Source organism: Alosa alosa, chromosome 23, assembly GCF_017589495.1.
Source record: "Alosa alosa isolate M-15738 ecotype Scorff River chromosome 23, AALO_Geno_1.1, whole genome shotgun sequence".
NCBI lineage: Eukaryota > Metazoa > Chordata > Actinopteri > Clupeiformes > Clupeidae > Alosa > Alosa alosa.
In genome coordinates, this window is record NC_063211.1 from 13,035,950 (window position 1) to 13,055,724 (window position 19,775).

General features: G+C 43.6%; 1 protein-coding gene across 1 annotated transcript in view; it reads left to right on the forward strand.

Moving 5' to 3' along the window:
• Window positions 1-17,434: 17,434 nt before the first annotated feature.
• Window positions 17,435-19,775, forward strand: part of filip1l (filamin A interacting protein 1-like) — a 75,571-nt gene continuing 73,230 nt past the window's right edge. The window contains exon 1 of the mRNA XM_048235257.1: window positions 17,435-17,634. The gene's annotated coding sequence lies outside the window, so the exon portion shown is untranslated. The remainder of the gene's footprint in view (window positions 17,635-19,775) is intronic.

Sequence of the window (19,775 nt, forward strand, 5' to 3'; positions counted from 1 at the left end):
CTCCCTCTCTCGCGAAAACCGCACTCTTCCTGAAGCAGATCCACAAGAGGTAGCAAAACAAATGACTTTGGTGCTTTTTTGACACTCCACTTGCAGAGACAACACAGGGGGAGCCTGGTGTGCATTTCCTTGCGCAAGCTGAGCCCTCTGTTACCAGTAGGTATTAATTAGCTCAATTTGAGACACAACCACAGCCTAGAGCCACAGGAGAGCTATAATAAGCATCTGACAGAGCAATCAAATAAACAGATTGGCCGGCATAGGATTAACTAAAGCCCAGTACCATATGTTGGGACTTTAGCATAGCAGTTTACTGCTGATCAATAAATAGTGTTATTTCACTACATACCTGCAAGTAATGCTGATGACTTTTTGTCAAAGACAGGTTTGTCAAAGGTTAGCTCAAAATTGCAGACAGACTGTGTTTGCTTAGGCTTTGATTTTCTTTGAGACAGCTACAGCATGCTGACTGATTTGCACATTCCTCCTCTTGAAGTGGCTTTTTTGGAATAGTAGGCTTCTTTGGGTCTAGCGTTCGCATCTGGTCACTAGACATGCCTATACTGAGAGTCTCATGCAAGTCGTTCACCATCAGATCTAATCTGTTAAACACGATACCTCGCCAGTGATATATGTTTTCAGCACTGGTTTCCTGCTCTGAATAAACATTGGATAAAGAGGAACAAAAGATGTTGCCAGAATAGTGATGATGGTTTGCATAAACATGAGTTTGCCTCAAGATGTTCCGTATAAGGAAGCCAAACCAGCTTGCATGTATCAGTATTGTGCAGACTAGAGCATTGGTTTTGTTTATGGATCCTGGCTGTGAAAAGGCTGGTGTTTTAAGACAGATCTATTAGAGGCGAGTAGACACAGAGTAATTCGGGATGAGGTGCAGGACATCAAACACGACGTGTCAGGCACACTGGTTCGCTTGCTCGCTTGAGCCTGCCAGACGTTTTTCGTCTTGGTGCTCATGCCAGCGATCTGGAGTGGCTGGTTTCACACGTCTGTCCCACAGGCCGCGCACACACACACACATGCTCACCGATGTCTGTTGGCTCAGCTGTGCTTGGCACCAGTACTGTCGCCTGTGCCACGGTTTTCACATACTCGAGTGCAGCTCTTTTCTATCGGTAATATACTTTTATGAGGTTTTACTTGGCTGTGTAAGGGTGGCTTTTGACTGTCCCTCCAAACCAAACACGCTCGTGTTAGTCAAGTGGACAGGCCGGCCCTTCTCGCCCGAGAGACAACTTCAATAAAGAAGACAAGAAGACAGGGCCGCAATGTCAATGTGTATCACCCTCCTCTCCTGCAACACAGTGCCTGGGCCTTGTCTGAATTTATTGAGTTTAGACTGGGTTTACACAAGTGCCAGTGGAGCACAACCCTGCCCCCTAGTGGTTTAAATCCACACTACAGTTCAGTAGTTAGGGTGGAGGAGATCTGTCTTGTTTTTTCTTTCGCTTCTGCTGTGTAATCTGAGCTCTTTTGGACATCTCTTTGCAATAATAGATGTATTTATCAAAAGCGTGGCTCTCACAACACGATTGGGGCAGGGAACAGGATTTGGAGATGACAGGGGGAGAACCCGACCGACCTTCAAGATGAAACCGGCTCTCAGAACAGAGTTGGTCAAACCCATAAACACTGGGTTGAAGTGGGTTCTCAGCCCGGGCGGCGAATCAAGTGCGGCCTCCTCCAAAAGCCGTTGGAGCGCAGAGAGAGAGAGAGAGAACGGGCGGGGGAGAGAAGGAGAGAAAAGTGCCGACTTCCTGGAGCGGCGAGGGCAGGGAGCGACTAGAGAGCTGCTCAGCTGACCTCGTCTGAGGACTCACCGCTAATGCTACGAAAACAAAGGCTAATCTCCTACACCAACACACCACCTTCTCCAGTACTCTCCATTCATCATCATAATAATAGGCTTTCAGCAGGGGTGGAGGCAGTGCCGCAAACACACCCACACACTCACATACACACACACACACACACATATAACTGCGTTCAAATACACAGTATCGCTTAAGATGCACTTAGCTGCTGTTGCGTCCAATCTGAGTTTTTCCCAATCCACTGATGGAGATCTAAGGCCATGGGTGGAAGCCGACTGTGAACTTGAAACTCCAAGGCCCGTGTTTCAGCGATTCACACGATAAAGCAACTGAAACAACTGAAACAACAGTAGTGTCTCTAGTGAAAACTTACGCAACAGCTCATTAACAGGAAAAACTGTATTTTTCTGGTTTAGGCGTGGTACTGTATATTGTCCGCCACACCAGACATTGACAAAGACAAAGTGATCCTGGCTTTTGTAGTACTGTTCAAATGGTGTCAGGTAGAGTGATTACGATGAACAGCTTTACACATCAGCCAAAAAAAAATAAAATATATATATACATATATATATATATAGAGAGAGATATACAATATATATATATATATATATATATAGATAGATAGATAGATAGATAGAGAGTCATTTTTGCGTTTTCTCATTCCCACAATTCCTTGGGTCTGGAATGTGCAGTGTCTGCTTGGATAAACTCAATAAACAGAATTCTACTGTTGATATTTGAGATAGAGATTAAGCTGCGGTGGAGACTATCAATTGCTCAGCTATATTTTATAGGGGCTCTCTATGCGTGAGGAAGGAACAGTGCAAGAGAATTTAATAACATTTTTGATTCCACAAAGCCAATAACTGACAAACTACAAAGCAAGTATTGAATATGACATGATCTATCAATGTCAATAATATACATTCACTGATGAAAAACCCAGTGGTTTGTCAAAATAAGAATTAAAAAAAGAAGATAGATGATGCTGGACAGCCACTGTCTCATCTCGCTAATATGTCAGCTGTCATCCGTCAGACGTGAGTTGCTCCAACTTATCCAAAAGCCACTCTTGTAACTCTCTGGTTCCAAGCAGCCCCTTCAACAATCCCTAACCAAAAAGGCCTGGATCCATGCAGCCATATTAAGGCTGTGAACTCATCCTTCTGCAATCCTCCGACTGCATTTTATTGCTTTTCTCTTGTTGCACACACGGGCCATCTGCCTCACGGCGAGAACACTGGCTCAAAAGCTTCTTTATCTGGGCATGTTCCTCTGTCGAGGGGGGTGGGAGGACTCGGAGATGTGTGTTTGTGTGTGTGTGTGTGTGTGTGTGTGTGTGTGTGTGTGTTGTGTGTCTGTTGAAGAGGGTTGGGGGTTAAGTCTCACTATTCACCCCTATAAAGGCAAAATATGATGGCCAGGCCTCACCTGCTAGCCTCGGGGGGAAGGAGGGTATGAGACCCTGGAGGCTGAGGTCGGACGACGCCGCCATGCTGTGAGCATCCAGTAAAGCTGTCAAACGGAGTCGGGGGGCTGCGCAGCCAGAGCGAGAGCGTCACGCCAGCCCATATAAGAGGCAAACACGGCAAGGATACAGAAGGAAAAAGTTAACATTTTTACAGAGGCTGGATAATGTTTGCCTTGCAGTAGCACACTTGGCCCGCTGTGGCAAAAGGCAACATTCAGGCGACTTTGAAGTTGCTGAGCACATGCGGTTTACTTACAGCATGCTCTTGAGAAGATACAAGACTTTTCTTGTGATTTATCTCTATTTGTCTCTTGTTTTATTAATAAAATATATATTTCAGTTAATTTCATTTTTACAATACTAATCATAGTTACACCAAGAGTTTTCACAATCAAGAAAAAAATGTGTAATACATATAAAGAAAAGATACAACTGTACGGAGAATTGAAGAATAGAGTTGAAATAAAAGCATTGTCGGTAGATGCTAAATTCTTTCTATCTCTGTAATACTCAGAATACCAGATGTTTCTATCTGTCCTTTTCCCTGCTAAAATCAAACAGTGCACACGGCACATCCCGTGTTACTGACATTTGTGGCTTATTTTATTGATGAAATCAGACCAGTAACCAGATGTGCTAGACTGTTAAACAACGGAACATTGATCTTCATCGTGAGGTAATCCATGACACATCGGAGTCTGCCTCAAAGGGAAATAGTCTGAGGAGCTCTCCCCAAGTGTATGTGTTTGCATGGTGGAAAAGGAAGAAAAGAGAGGGAGAGAAAGGGACAAACATTTAAGTCAAGGCTAAGGAAGAACACAGTAAATACTTGTGTGTGAGCGTCTGTGTGTGTGTATGTGTGTGTGTGTGTCCATATGCATGAATGTGTGTGTGTGCATGTTTGTCCATGTGTTGCTATCTGTTTATGTATGTGTGTCTTTGTGTTTGTCTCTGCACATTTCTTTCTCTCTCTCTCTCACACACACACATACTCTCTTTCTCTCTCTCTGGATGCCTGTGTGTGTGTGTGTGTACGTGTGTGAATGCACTGCACATGGAATCTGTTACCACACACTGCCATAAGCCCACTGCTTAAGCTCAGAGCTGGCCATATTTGCGAGTGCCACCGGTCCTCCCAGCGCTGTCTGAAGCCCTGGCACTGGCCGCGTTGGTAAGCAGCCCTGTTAGTTCTCGTCTAGACAGGGGCCCTTGAGAGAGGGGAAACCACTTGAGTTTCACTGTTTACTGCCATCACACTTAGCCGACTCATCCTACGCCTGTGGCTGGCACCGCGGAGAAAAAGGAGAGGAAAGGGAGGGTGCAACACACGGACGACAAACACGAGAGCGCACTCTCCGTTTCAGATGAAGCGGTCAAGGAGCCTCGTCACTCCTCACTTGGGAGGGCCAGTCTGCCCATTCCAGAATGCCATGCCAACATTCCAGCTGCTCGCGGGAATTGAAAGATGTACCGCTGATGGCTTTTCCAGCCGAGAAGTTTTTTTTTTGTGTGTGTGTGTGTTTCATGGGCTTCAGAAATGTGCACAAGTTGAGTCAGATGAAATCACTAATTGTGAAAAAACTGTGTCTGCCCTACCCTCCTTTCGGGGGGTGCAGTCCAGCGTGGGGGCTACAGATCAAAACGAAAAACGATGGTTCCATGCTATCCATATGGGGTTACATGCCCACCAAGTTTTGTCTACACCGGTCTTTCAGTGTCCCGGGAATCATTGACGGAAATTTGGACATGCGAAAAAGAAAAAAAAAAAAAAAATCTGACTAAACCTATATGACCGCCGCTTCGCTGCGCGGCGGTCATAATAAATGAAATTGCCTACACATACATGTGGTATTGTCCATTGTTTTTTGTATTGTCCATTGCCATGCATGAATGCCACAAAGGGAAGCAAATGCTGCTCTAATACTGTATATTAACTGGTATGAATTGGTGGTGGTGGTGATGGGGTGTGTGTGTGGGGGAGGGGGGGGATTTCTTTTGAAAACATTTTTGGGTCTACAGTAAGTGCCCACGGGGACCCGAGTTTGAGTCCGGCCCGGGTCATTTCTCTTGTCAGTCTCTTCACTATCCTGTCTGAATAAATAAAAGAAAAAAAAAAGGTTTATGGAGAGGGACCACATTGTCTCCCCATCCAGCAAAAAGTGCCAGTCTGGTTGTCATTACACTTGATTTTATTTAAACAGATTTTTTCCAAATCTACCAGCACCGGGAGACAGGAGACACTACCAAATTCAACATCCACTCGTCCTGATCCAATTGAAACCTGCTGAGTTCAATCAAAGGGAGTTGTTTTTTTTTCTCATTTTGGTGGAAATTGCTGTGGAGTTTGATTTGGCGTTTGGCTGCTGCTGTCCTCTCACCTCGGGCTGTCGTGTGGCCAAGCACAACTGGAGGGCTCCAGAAGAGTCCAGAAGAGTGTGCCAGCGATCACCGTTCATTTCCATCCACATTACCCTCAGGGCTCTGTGCACCAGATGGGGGCACTGTGTGTGTAGGTGTGTGTGGGAGAGAAGGAGTGAGAGAGAGAGAGAGAGAGAGAGAGAGAGAGGGGGGGGGGTGTGTGTGTACTGTAGGTGTGTGTGAGAGAGTGAGAGAGAAAGAGAGATGTGTGTATGTGGGAGAGAGAGAGTGAGAGGTGTGTGTGTACTGTAGATGTATGTGTGTGTATGTACTGTAGGTGTGTGTGGGAGAGAGAGAGAGTGTGTGTGTGTGTGTGTGTGTGTGTGTGTGTACTGTATGCACTTGGGTGTGATTGAGAGAGAGAGAGAGTGTGTGTGAGTGTGTCTGCATTTATGAATGTGGGGAAATCTGTCCATTGTATGTATGTGTGTGTGTGTGTGAATTACAGTCAGTAAGTGCTGTCAAGTGTGCTGTATTGCATTTCTGTATTAGCATACAGAATATCAATTAGTTAATCATCGGTATCATTACAAACCATAATTTGTCCCATGCACCCCAGGAGATTGGGACTTTCTGTCCATGAGCACTGAAGCCTGTGCTGAGTGAATCAGTGGTCTCTGTAACATTTAGACCCAGATTGAAAGTACATCTTCATTTGTTATGAATGACTTAGTATACTCTTTCTTCCACAAGGGGGTGCTCAACAACAGCAAGAACAGGGACCTGTTTTTTTTTTTACCGCCATATTCTACTCAACCTGTAATAGTATCCTGGACACTGTTGCCCCTTTTAAAACCCCTTCATTCCAAAGTGAAAACAGAACCTTGGTTGACTGATATTACTTGTTCAATCAGGCAAGAATGCAGGAGGGTTGAAAGAAGGTGGAAAAAAGATAAGCTCCAAGTATCTTTTGACATTTTAAGGGACAGCTGGGTCAAACACCGACCTCTTATGACCCATTGATTTCTGACGCCTGCCCTGCAACCTTTAATCAGTGTGTCTCTCCTACCTATGCAAAACCAGTAGGAAAATGAAAACCTCATCTGGCCCAAAATATACTGTCCCCCCTCATCTCATTACTGTAAACAAACTATTGAGACTACTGGACCCAGTATCTGAATAGCAGCCTTGTCTATTCTACCAAAACAGTTCAAGCATGCTGTTGTACAGCCTCTGATCAAAAAACCCAACCTTGACACCTCAGTCCTTTCTAACTACAGGCCTATCTATAAGATCCCATTTCAGTCAAAGATCCTAAACTTGTATTTAAGCAACTGCAGTCTTATTTAGACATCCATGGAATCCTTGAGCCACTCCAATCTAGACACTGTAGATCACAATACATGCATTTCTCGCCCTGGAGCACTGTGTGGGTATTAAAGGTACTGCCCTTGAGTGGTTCAGATCTTACCAGAAGTTTTTCTGTCCTTGTACTGACCTCACAGAATGTCCTAATTCGGCTATCCAGCAAGCTAAACAACTCCACACAATAAATCCCGGACATCGAGGGTGAAGATGACTCTTTATATGGAAAATTGTGAAACTGAAATACAGATACATTCACCAGTAAATATATGGCAATATGGATCTTAAATCAATCTCAATCAATATAAAAGATATCGGAAACTAGCAGGGCAACAAACTGGTTAGCTATTACGCTAGTTGGAAATCATAATGCTATTCTTAATCTAATTTGTCTTGGGCATAAATATCATAACTTAATCTCATTTACTTTGAGAACATTTACTTACAGAGAATGCCGTCAAACAGCTACACAGAAGGAGGAACAAACTTCCATGCTGCTTTTAACCATGCTGTCTAACTTTCTTCTTCTTCTTTCTCAGACTTCCTGCAGCTACAGTGCAGAGTGTAAACAATAGACAAAATAAAGGTCCCTACATACTTTAACATGTGAACTGCTGGCAGAGGGCAGAACAGTCATCCTGGGAGAGTCTGTATCCTCCTCAGCACCTCTTACTAGCATTACTACTCACCTGTCTATCAGGTTTCTGAATTTTTCTATTGGATAGCACTTTGGTCAACTGGTGTTTTTAAAGTGCTTTATAAATAAACCTGACTTGACTTGACTTAAGGAGACACTTGATTGAAATGAAACATCCCTCATTGAGGCTTCGGGACTATTACTGTAAATAGTATTGTAAAATTTGAAAGTGTACAGAGAGGTTATAACAATACCTGTATCTGAAGGAAGAAAATGCCATGGCTTCCTGGTCTGGTATTGTCAAACCAGCGGGCGCGTTCGATCGAATCAGATCTGGCTGAACGTATAAGGCATGTTTGTATTGAAAGATTCATTCAGATCTGCGCAGCACTGCAAGATCGAACGCACCTGCTGATTGGACTACTATAACTGGTTTGCTTACCATGGTATTACTGTGCTTGATTGGCCAGACAACTTGTCTGACCTAAACCCCATAGAAAAGCTATAGGGTATTGTCAAGAGGAAAATATAAGACACCAGACCCAACAAAACAGACAACTTTAAGACCATTATCAAAGCAGCCTGGGCTTCTGTAACATCTCAGCAGTGCCACAGGCTGATATTTTGAGATACTCATTTTTGGTTTTCATGAGCTGAAAGATTAAAACAAAAAATGGCTTGAAATATTTCACTTTACATCTAATGAATCTAGAAAATATGATTCACTTTTTGAAATAAATTAGGGGGTATAAAATTAACTTTTCCATAATATTTTCATTTTTTGAGACCCACAGACATTTCTAAGGTAGGACCAATACAAAAATATGATTTTAGCTCAATAACTAATCATGAATAAGGATATGGACAAATATTAACAACACCTCCAGCCTCCAGGAACTGGAGCCACCAATTTATCAATCTTAAACTAATCCATAGGTGTTATGCCACTCCTTATAGATTATATAGAATGGATTTGCTTTCTAGCCCTGAGTGTACTTTATGTTTGAACACTGTTGTGGGGACAGTAATGCACATGTTCTGGGAATGTGACAAAGTTACAGCGCTATGGGCTCATGTGTGTAAAGTTATGAGTAAGATACTCTTGTTTACAATAGACCCAGATCCATGTTTATGTTTGTTAAATGATGACACAGTCTTGCATTTTAAAATAATTTACAGGAGGATCCTTTTTTGTGCATTTACAGCTGCTAAAAAAAACAATTTTGAGTTACTGGCATGATAAGAACTTGAATTTAGTCAGCAACTGGATGATAAATGTCAGATACATGGCTAACTTGGAACTCTCCACTCGAGCCCATCGGGCAAAGCCAGAAACTGTGGATGCTTGGGGACATTTTGTGTGTGAACTTCTTAGAGACTCTTGAGTTATATCTGCACCCCTCCTTGAACAATTTTCTTTGGTTACTGCCCCACTGGATGAACCCCCCCCCCCTTTGGCCACTTTTCCCTGACTTCATGTTATGAGGATGACGGTTTTGTTTGTTTGTTTGTTTTTTGTTTTGTCTTTGTGTTTACTAAAAACCTAATAAAAAGAAAAAATCAAAAAAAAAAAAAAACTAATCATGAATAAGAATTCTAATGTAATTCTTGGGGAGGCATGGCCTACTGGTTAGTGCTTCGGACTTGTAACCGGAGGGTTGCCGGTTCGAACCCTGACCAGTAGGCACGGCTGAAGTGCTGAGCAAGGCACCTAACCCCACTGCTCCCCGAGCGCTGCTGTTGTTGCAGGCAGCTCACTGCGCCGGGATTAGTGTGTGCTTCACCTCACTGTGTGTGTGCTGAGTGTGTTTCACTAATTCACGGATTGGGATAAATGCCGAGATCAAATTTCCCTCACAGGATCAAAAGAGTATATATGTACTTATATTTACTTAATCCACACTGCATACAACAGCACACAATCTGAGAACTGGCTTGGGTAGTCTCAACTTACTGATATTAATGTCAGCATGATGTGTCCTCTTGAAATGTTATTTCTGCCTTTAAATTCTGCCAATGCCTTTAACATAAGTTTATGAGACAACCTATGTCAATGTGTATGTCCCATGTCCATCATGTTTTTACACAGTGTGTGATAATGGGCAAAATGCCCTGAATGCTGGCCTACTGGCTTACACTTTTTATCTCAACCTGCAGGGGGAGACAAACCAACAATTATCAATTAATGTTGTATGCAAAAACATAAATACCTTTTCCCCCACACAGGGTGTAGTAGTCATCAACACCACAGATAAAGAATGCATAAATTAATAAATACATACATACATATACATACATACACATAGAGTTGCCTTGCACCTTTTTTTTCTAAACAATAATGTATTCTACTGCAATTCCTGCTGTGTGCTTCTGTCTGCAATTTTGGATCACAATGCTGATTTTGCATTTATTTGTCATTAGATACCCATAGATTCTACTCGCCAGACCTTCTATATGTTACATCTAATTATAGGGAAGTTCAATAGTGAATCTTTAGCAACAGCTGAAAGGTGTCATATCCATTAAGAGAACAAGAGAGAGAGAGAGAGTGTGTGCCTATGAGAGAGTGTGTGTGTGTGTGTGTGTGTGTGTCAGATTCCCTCGTCTTTCTTCCTTCCTGTACCTCCGGTGTGCTCTTCAGTTGTCATCTTGAGTTCGTCAAAAGCATCCGGCCAAACGATCTGACAGGGCCATCTCATTTCTTCAGCCTCACTGCCACACACACACAGGGCCACTCAGGGCTGCTCAGACATCCAAGGTGACCCTCCGCCACTGCAGCATCCAGGACCTCACTTAACACACACCACTCCATCTCCACCCCATATTCTTGTAAAGAGAGTCAGGACTTTTTGATAGAATTAGATGGAGAGATTTTTGATAGTTTTGAAAGCTAAAAAGCTAGGCTAGATGGTGATAATGTAGCAGAAAGAACATTTCAGGCGGTTGACAGTTGAATATTTATGTGTGTGCTTGTAGAGGGCACCAGTTCTTTTTTTAACCTGTGTAGGTTTTTTAACCTTTGGAGTAGGCTACCTATAAGTGCACCTACTACAAAATAGATTTCTTTAGTAACAGGTGACGAAATAGCGCCACTGCTCTTTTTTTATCAGAGAGTTAAGGAAAGATGCCAAGTTTACAAAAAATAATCCTCAGCCAGCATTTGTCAGCAGTGTTGATGGTTAATTAAGCTCTGGAATGTGTAACTAATGGCTGACATCATTTGGGTCAAGGAATGGACTGCAGTGAGAGAAAAAAACAGCAGAACATTTAATTTGTGACACACACACATGCACAAACGCTCTCACACACGGACGCTGCACACACACATACACACACGCACAAGTGTATGCTGTCTGGGCTATGAGACAAACTGTGATGCATTTGTCCTGTGTCAAGCACTGGTTTGGACAACACTCCTGACTCAAAATACCCCTCACTTCTGATACTACTGAGGGCAGGTGCTGCCTCAGCTTGTCCTTACATAGACACACACACACACACACACACACACACACACTCACACACGCGTGCGTGTGACACATACACACACACACACACACACACACACACACACACAGATACAAACATACACGCATACACACAAACAAACACACATACAAACACCAAAACACATAAACAGACCAAAACAAACATACACACCAAATCACACCCACATGAAAAAAAAAAAAAATGTATACACATACATGTATATACAGTATGTGTGTATATGCATACACACATCCATCCAAACACTGAGCAACGGTGTGGAACAGCCCAGCAGAATCAAGTTCTATCTTTAAACCAAGTGGCTGAGATGGGAGCTCCAAGAACGGAAGACAGAAGCAAATGCTGAGTCATAAATACCTCTGTTTTTAAACTGACTGACCAACACAGAGTTCACACCACAAAGCGCGAGAGAGAGAGAGCAGTGGACTGTAAATCTTTTTTTTACGACGGAGTAGTATGTGTGTGGAGGAGGGGATAGTGGCAGGGAAGAGATGGAGAGTGTCATATGGTTTCTAGAAGCATTACGCTGTTGTGCTGTCCACTCTCTTCTGGCAAGGACAATGTCAATACTGTTCGATATCCAATCTGAGTATGCGTTGTCCAGATGCCTACGCAAAGAGCAGAGTCCACCCATGACCAATGATCTCACAACCTGCAAATGGCTGAGAGGTCAAAGGATATCCAATTGAGTTTCATACTTTACTGAGCAACATGTCCTGTTTAGGACATACTGTAAAGGGACATTTATTGTTGACATATAACATATTATGTTTTAGTGTCGATAGTGATTTATAGTGGTGTGGTACCAAGAAAATGTTTTGTTGTGAACTATTTTACATGTGCAATGCATGCTAGTGGTGCATGTCATCAAATACTATATAGGCCATATTATTATCACAGAGTAGTGTTAATGAGAAACTATGCAGTATTGGCAATTTCTCCGCTGTTTTCTCGGTTTTTGCTTCGTTTTCGCTGTCTCTGTCATGAATTTCCCCTAGGGATCAATAAAGTATATCTATCTATCTATCTATCTATCGAATGTCTGAGAAACTCCATCGCTACCTTGTTCTAGCTGGTGCCTGGTGTGTATGTGTATTTAAATGCAGTAAAGCAATTTGTTACACTCGTTATACTTCCTGACACTGAGGCGAGGCCCCCGGACTGCCGGCCCAAAGTTGCAAGGGTGGTTTTTCCGCTCACAGGCCCTAGGGGGAAGAGAGACGGCCACCATTCAACCTGAAATAAGTCATATAACCATTCCAATGACTCCAAAGCTGTTAAGTTAAGGTAAAATAAGCCTAACTGAGATGAGTGGACAGAGTTGTGGGGGAAGTAGACATTGGGGTAGAGAGTAAGGGTTGAAAAAGTCAACAAGCTAGCCAACTACGGCTGTTGTTATTTTGGACACTTATTTTCTACCATGGATATGCCAGAAAGCGAAGTTACGGCTTAACCCGTAAAAAGAAAAATGTTGCGATTTATAATTTCTTCAAACTCAGTGTCAATGTAATATGTACATCATGTTTATAGGCCAAGGCCTTGTGTATACAAGGAATGGTCTCTGCATTTATCCCATCCGTGAATTAGTGAACTCACAGAGCACACAGTAAGGTGAAGCACACACTAACTTGAGCCGCCTTGCTACCGCGGCGCTTGGGGAGCTGTGAGGGGTTAGGTGCCTTGCTCAAGGGCACTTCAGCCGTGGATGTGGGCATGGGAGAGTAGTGCTGCACCACTTCCCCCGCCCACATTTTTCTAACTGGTCGGGGATCGAACCCGAAGCCCTAACCAGTAGGCCACGGCCCTATGTTGAGCTAACATAAACATCTAATAAGTATTTTTACATAAATTGTTATGACTGTATTGTTTTAAAAGCCTAGTAATGTGGTGGGTCAACCAGACCCGGGAACATTGGCTGAGTAACAAAAATATGCTTACAAATACCTTACAAGGGTTAATAACTATTAGTACTTTGCATGCAGCATCAGTTTTAGTTGCGGAACTACTGGCTCATACCAGTCGTCTATTTCTAAGGTTAACAGCTCCTCGGTTACTACAGTCATAGCTCTGATGCTTGAGTTGACATGTGGCAGAAGGCCTGTAAAAGTGGCCGAATTGATGCCCTGTCGCCAGGCAGTTTAACGCAGACCCCTGCAGAGAGCCAAAGCAGACCACCCGAGTTCACAAGCAATCCACTCTCTTTATCACCACAAAGAGCTTGTCAGATGCCATTGTGCTAACTTAACGCCACATAGGCCTACACTATGTGCATGCTTATTAGCCCTAGCTTGCTAAGTGTGGGCCAGGAGAGTGTTCTGGGCCTATATGAAGACATACATGACAACCTTAAACAAGCTATGGAATTCTCTTCAGAACTTACACAAGACAGCTGTGTTGTCGCGACATCTTCAACTTTGTGAGCTAGCCTACCACAGGTAGATTAAGTGACAGATCGCTTATTTATCTGCCCCAGCACTGCCAATGTTCCCCCTGAAATGTTTGAGCTGGCTTATATTTTTCTGGAAGTTATTCAGAGCCATTCCATTTATAAACTCAATTAAAAGAGCTTTTTATGTAGCTTTGTATTAAGAATCTGATCTTTCATGTGATAATATGTAGGTTCCATCTTCATGGTACCTAAACTATTTACTGTGTGTTGTTTTTGTTAGAAATGCATGAAATAATGTAGGAAAGATTTTACAGACCAATGTCAAATTCATCACCAAAATAGGATAATATTGGTTAGCAAGCAAACAAGCCTAATCCGTACCATCTGTGCAGCATGTCAGTTAGCGGTTGGCTAGTTAGCTGTCTTATTTTGGACAGAACCCCCTTATGACTGCTTTAAACAGCCAGGTCCCTCACCGAGAGCCCCACTTCAAAAGCCAAGTAATCTAGTTCTAGTCTCTGAGTCAGCGGGCTAATTGAGCTATGAGATCCACACGGCAGTGTTGCTGCTATGGTGAGCTGGTGAGCTCATTCGGTCAGGATCCATCTGGTCTCCTCTCCCAGAGGCCTGTTTGATCAGCAGTATCATCAGCGTGAAAGACAGTCAATGAGATAACGATACAAGAAGTCCAGCAGCATCACGTCACTATGGCCAAAGCAGTCACTAACCCTCGGAGGGACTGTCCCACATCTCCAAGCTGTCATCTTCTCCCCCCCCATGGTCCAAGCTAAAGGGGGTTGGGGAGCTTTCTCTCTCTTATTTCCAAGTACCCGTCTGGGCCTGTTTAAAAAAGGCACAGGCGATATACATGTACCAGGATGGTGCTAAATCGGGCCATGTGTTTCTTGCCGGTTCGGGTGCAGGTACAGCAGGGTCATGAATTGGGGTGGCTCCCGGAATAGCTCAGATCCTCGGCCTTGGCGGACGAGGTGGACAGATGGAAACTCCCAGCCCTGCACATTCAGGCGAGGGGCGAGAACGCTAGGCTGTCAGCCGCGGTTAATTTTGTGATGCTTGTGATTAGGGTACGGTTTCAACTCAAGTGGGTTGCCTTCAGCACGGGGATCTGATGAACACCACTGTGATGTGATTATAGTTTTGCACAAACCTCAAAGATGTTGCTCCTGATTTTGACAATATGCAGCTAATGTCTGGAGTCGCATTTTGTTCTTGAATTGTGTGCCCGACTTGGACCTTTTGTTTGGCAGATCATGGCTGCATTCAACCAGCGTCATTAATCTCCCTTCTGAGCAGGAACTGACACCATAGCATCAAATGAGCTGCTCTTCTATCCTTCGATGAATGCGTCTATCGCACCGCTAGAATACCCGGCATAGCGACCAATGACATACATTAGGCTCGGCATTCGGCATAGCATCCCCCCAGTGAGACACCACATACATCAAATCAATGTCGTGGCCAACTATGAAAAGACAGCATTAGTGGACGAGAAAAGCTCAGGCTCTCATAATCCACAGTGATTTGTGAGTGTTTTCTGTGCCCTGTCAAGTTAAAAAGTCAAAACAAGCATTAAGCCTATTAAATTCCCAAGCTATAATTATATCATACACAGATCATATACTGTATCATCACTGAATGTTTTCCTGTAACAAGATATGAGTTTTCATAACTGTCTAAGCTTTTTTCTTTAATCTGCATCTTAAAGCTGCAATAGATTTGTTGAATTATTGTATAAGTAGCCTGAAGCGCTGCTAAGTAAAGTAAACTATATCTAAATAAGAAGTGTTATGCTACTGTAGAGCTCTCTTATTTAAAAAGTAATTTCTGCTGTCTCATTTGCAGACTACACTAGACTGGAATAGAATAGAATTTAATAGAATAAAAGACAGCCCTAACTCAATGGCATGTCCTCACAAAAATTATTTTCCACGAAACGCAGCTTAAAATTGCAGCACAGCTATTTGCGCTCGAGAACGATGAGGCCCAGTGCAGAGACCGTGGGAAAAGCAGCGATGCCTCTGGTTATGACGGCATCAGTCATCCTTGTGTCACAGTCGCTCTGAGCTATTGTTTTCCTGAGAAGGACAACAGGTGTGTCTGACAGTGTCCCCACCACCATCACGTCTCCAGGACAACGCCAAGCCCCATCGTAAATAAAAGACCAGAGCACGACAGAGGTCCCAACCTGATGTTTGAAATTGAAAAGGGTGGGTATTTGTTGTCGTGCTACCCCTTCGATGAGATCATTGAGCAAACTGTTCATCAGGAATAATTTTTGTGGGGATGTATAGTCATGAGTCAAGGGTAGGTTGAGGTAAAAGCTGGGCCTGAGGTCCATCTTGCATCTTGTCACAAGATCGTCGATTAATATAAACAAAGCCTATGCTAGCATTAGCTTTCAGGGTCATAAACTGGCTCTGTGATATTTTAAAAGATTCATTGTGTAAGGCACTTGAATCAGCTTTAATCTATTTAAAGGCCACATTAAAGTGACATGCACTATAATATGTCACATAATTTCACTTCTGTTATTCTATATAGAAGTTAACACAAGCAAAAATAAATCTTGTATGAAACCAAATGTCCCCTTGGATGACAAACTAGAGGGCAGAATGTGACACATGACTGGAATACATTTTTTATTATTTATTTTTGGTGCAGCTGAGTCATACTCTGCAGAGAAATTGTATTTCATTAATTTGTGTTTGCTCTAACCTTGGAACGTCTGGGCAAGGTCCAGAGAGGCATGAAAACAGCACCTTTCCTTAACATTTTCTTGTGACAGATGGATAAAGCAGCACATTGCTTCTTGTGTCTCCTGGCTTTTGCATATCCCAGCATTTGGACATAACATATTAAATATATAATCTCTTTAATCTCACCTCTCTCTCTCTCTTTCTTTCTCTCTCTCTCTCTCTCTCAAAGTCAAGGTATGATATTATTTACTGGAGTGGTTGTATTGTATCCATTAATAAATATGTAATAAGGCATTATGTTAATATTTTTAATACATATACATTTCTCTGAATTGACTTTAAATGTGTACTATGGGATGGAGTGTGTGTGTGTGTGTGTGTGTGTGTGTGTGTGTGTGTGTGTGTGTGCATGTTCCTCCAGTAGGGAACCACCATCCTGTGTTCCTGAGGGTTCTGTCTCCTGACATGGCCATCTGGCGTGAGGCTTGTGACGTGTGTGTGTGTGTGTGTGTGTGTGTGTGTGTGTGTGTGTGTGCGTGTGTGTTGAGTGTGTGCATGCATGTGTGTGTGTGTGTGTGTGTGTGTGTGAGGGGGTGCGAAGGGTTCAGTTTAAATTTAGCTGCAGAGCCGATATCTTTATGCCAGCTCGGGTCCCGTTCTCTCCCTCCCTCCCTCCCTCTCCCTGTTCCTGTCTTCTCTTCCTCTCTGCATCTTCTCTTGCTCCATCCATCCCTTCCCTTGTCCTGAGCTGCAGGGCTTGCTGTGCTCTACACTCTGCCCTTACAGACAATGCTTTTACACTCCCTCAAACACTCTAGCCCCTCTTCCTTGCTCAGGGTCGAAGAAGCTCTCAGTGACTTGCCCTCTCTCTCTCTCTCTTTCCCTCTCTCCCTCTCTCTCTGTCGTCTCATGCGACACCCTCCCACCGCCACCCCCTCAGATCAAACCACACCTCCTCCTGTTCCTCACTCTCCACCCCTCCTCCTCTCCTCTCCTCTCCTCTCTGTCAGTCTCTCCCACTCCACCTAAACTGAGGCAAACTGAGGACACTGTGCCGGTGAGACAAGCGTGGGGAGAAAAGAAAGAGAAAGAAAGAGAATAAGGGAGAGGGAGGGGTGAATAAAGAGGAGGAGGAGGAGGAGGAGGAGGAAGAAATCCAGAGAGGAGGGAAAGAGCCAGGCAGGAGCACTTGACTGGATAACGTGTCCAAACCCGGCCGGCGCGGAGAGGACGGAGAGAGCAAGACACACGTGTGCACACTGTCTCTCTCTCCCTCACACACACACACACACACACAGAGAGAGAGACGCACACCGGTTCAGGACTATTCACCGGCAAGCCTGCTCTGAGAGGTAAGTCTGTCCCTAATGCGACAGCCTGGCACTACAAATTACCCTCATCATCATCACCAGCACCATCATCATCATGGTCTGTTTCACTGCCACAACTACTCTTTTTGTATCAGAATGCTACTGCATAGGTTTGTTTGATTCCCTTTTGATTTCCTCTATTTCCTGTGTTTTATGACTCAACGCTGAAACATTTGGCACACTGACTGCATACTGTTAGCATCAAGTCTGTCACCCTATGGAATGATTTTAGGAAGGTGCAGATTTGATTTGTGCTGTTTTAAGGTGGTGGTTATTGGAGAGAGAGGGAGGGGGAGAGGGGAGCTGTGGAACTGCCGTAATTGTGAGGGCTTTATGGTCAGTTAGTGTTGCATTGCTCAGGCTGTCATATCAGTCATGCTTTTAGTGCATGAAGGACAAACTGTCATCGCGGCGGTTATCTGTGCATTCTGCTGTCTCCCTAACCTTGATATGATGGGGAATGTTAACGACTTGGCTTTGAATTTGACCATTCCCTGTACATGACATGGCAAAGCAGAATGTTACAAGCACTTTTCAAGCCTGATTTTATGTCATTATGCACACAGTCATTTAGCTTGTTCATTTGTTTTTCTTTATATTATTGAATTGTTTCTTTATGTATTTCATGCAACACATTGTAGGGCGACATGCAGCTCTAGCCATGGTTAAATAACCTGAGTGACTTTTGAAACTCTATCCCATCATTATACGGTAGCAATACAGCTGGACATATGGTCAGATTCTTAAATACCCAACATGCATAAAACTCAATAGGGCTTGTTCAACCACAGTCCTGCATCATGTTGCTCAATGCAAATAAATTACCTGGCAATTAGGAACTGATAGCTTACTGTATAAAGCACAGGCAGTGCTAGCCTCCTTATGCCAGTGACCACAGGCATATTTTATCAAGGGGGGAGGGGGCTAGGTGCTAGGGGAGCTAGGTGCTTTTTCTGAGGCAAGCATGTTGAGGCAATAGACCCCTTCTTCATTTCAGATCACCTCAAAACAGCCCTAAGCCCCTCCCCGCCCCCACTGGGTCACAGTGCGGGTCACAGAATGACACGGGCCTCAGGTTTCAGGCACTTCACTGCCGGCTGCGTTTGGAGGCCTGCGTCAAGACAAGAGACAGGGGCACAGTGCTGCAAAGGAGAGGAAAGTGAGAGAGAGAAAGACAGAGTGAGATGGCAAAGACTGCCAGTTAAATAAAGGATTGGTGGCTGAATTAATGAATGCATCAGTGGTGGTGCTCGCATTGAGGTGCAGCTTACACAAACTCTGTGACAGCATCTTGCAGACTTACTGTACCTTCTGTACTTGTGTACTGTACAGAACTCTATGTTGCATCTCTGTCTCAGTGTGAGTTCTCCAAACAAATGTAGACTAGAATCAATTGCAACTGGAAGAGCACATAGACCAGGGGTGGGCAAACTGCGGCCCGCCAAGCACTTTCATCCGGCCCGCCGAGCATTTCATTTGGTTATCAGGCTGCTCGCTATTTTTTTTCCTGCGATAGTTGGTTAGCTTTACTGCAAACTGCTTTTCACTCTCCTTAGAGAACGTTTACAATGTCAATGTCAAAACATCATGTTAAATAGAGATAACATCATGTTAAACGAAGTTAACTCTTAGTTATCTCCTTTGCAGCAGATCTAATGTGAACATTATGCGATCCATTTAATTGGGAACGCGTCTGCACTCACGAGAGGGAGAGAGAGCCGCAGGTTCTGGCTTGTCATTGTTGATAAGTGATATGTGCTTCTTATAAGAAACTTTTAAAAGGAAATCATGAAGGCAACAGTAGTTCCCACTACTGACCATTTAAAAACTGTGAGAGGGCCCAGCCGTAGGTACAGCACTAGCCATAGCGGAGCAGAAGATCATTGAGAAATAAACGTGAATTAAAGCGACTGTCTTAAAGCGACAGTGCACACTTTATACATTTGTTAAACAACATAATCTACGCCAGAAACTACCCTGTTAGTCAGATCCAATACAGAATTCAACTGGTTCTTCCTTGCCTAAAACTAACACTTTCCACCTGCAATGAATGCTTTATTTTCGACAGTACAGCAAGGCAATAGAGGGGAATAAAGTTGCATGGATACAACAAGTGCTTGCAG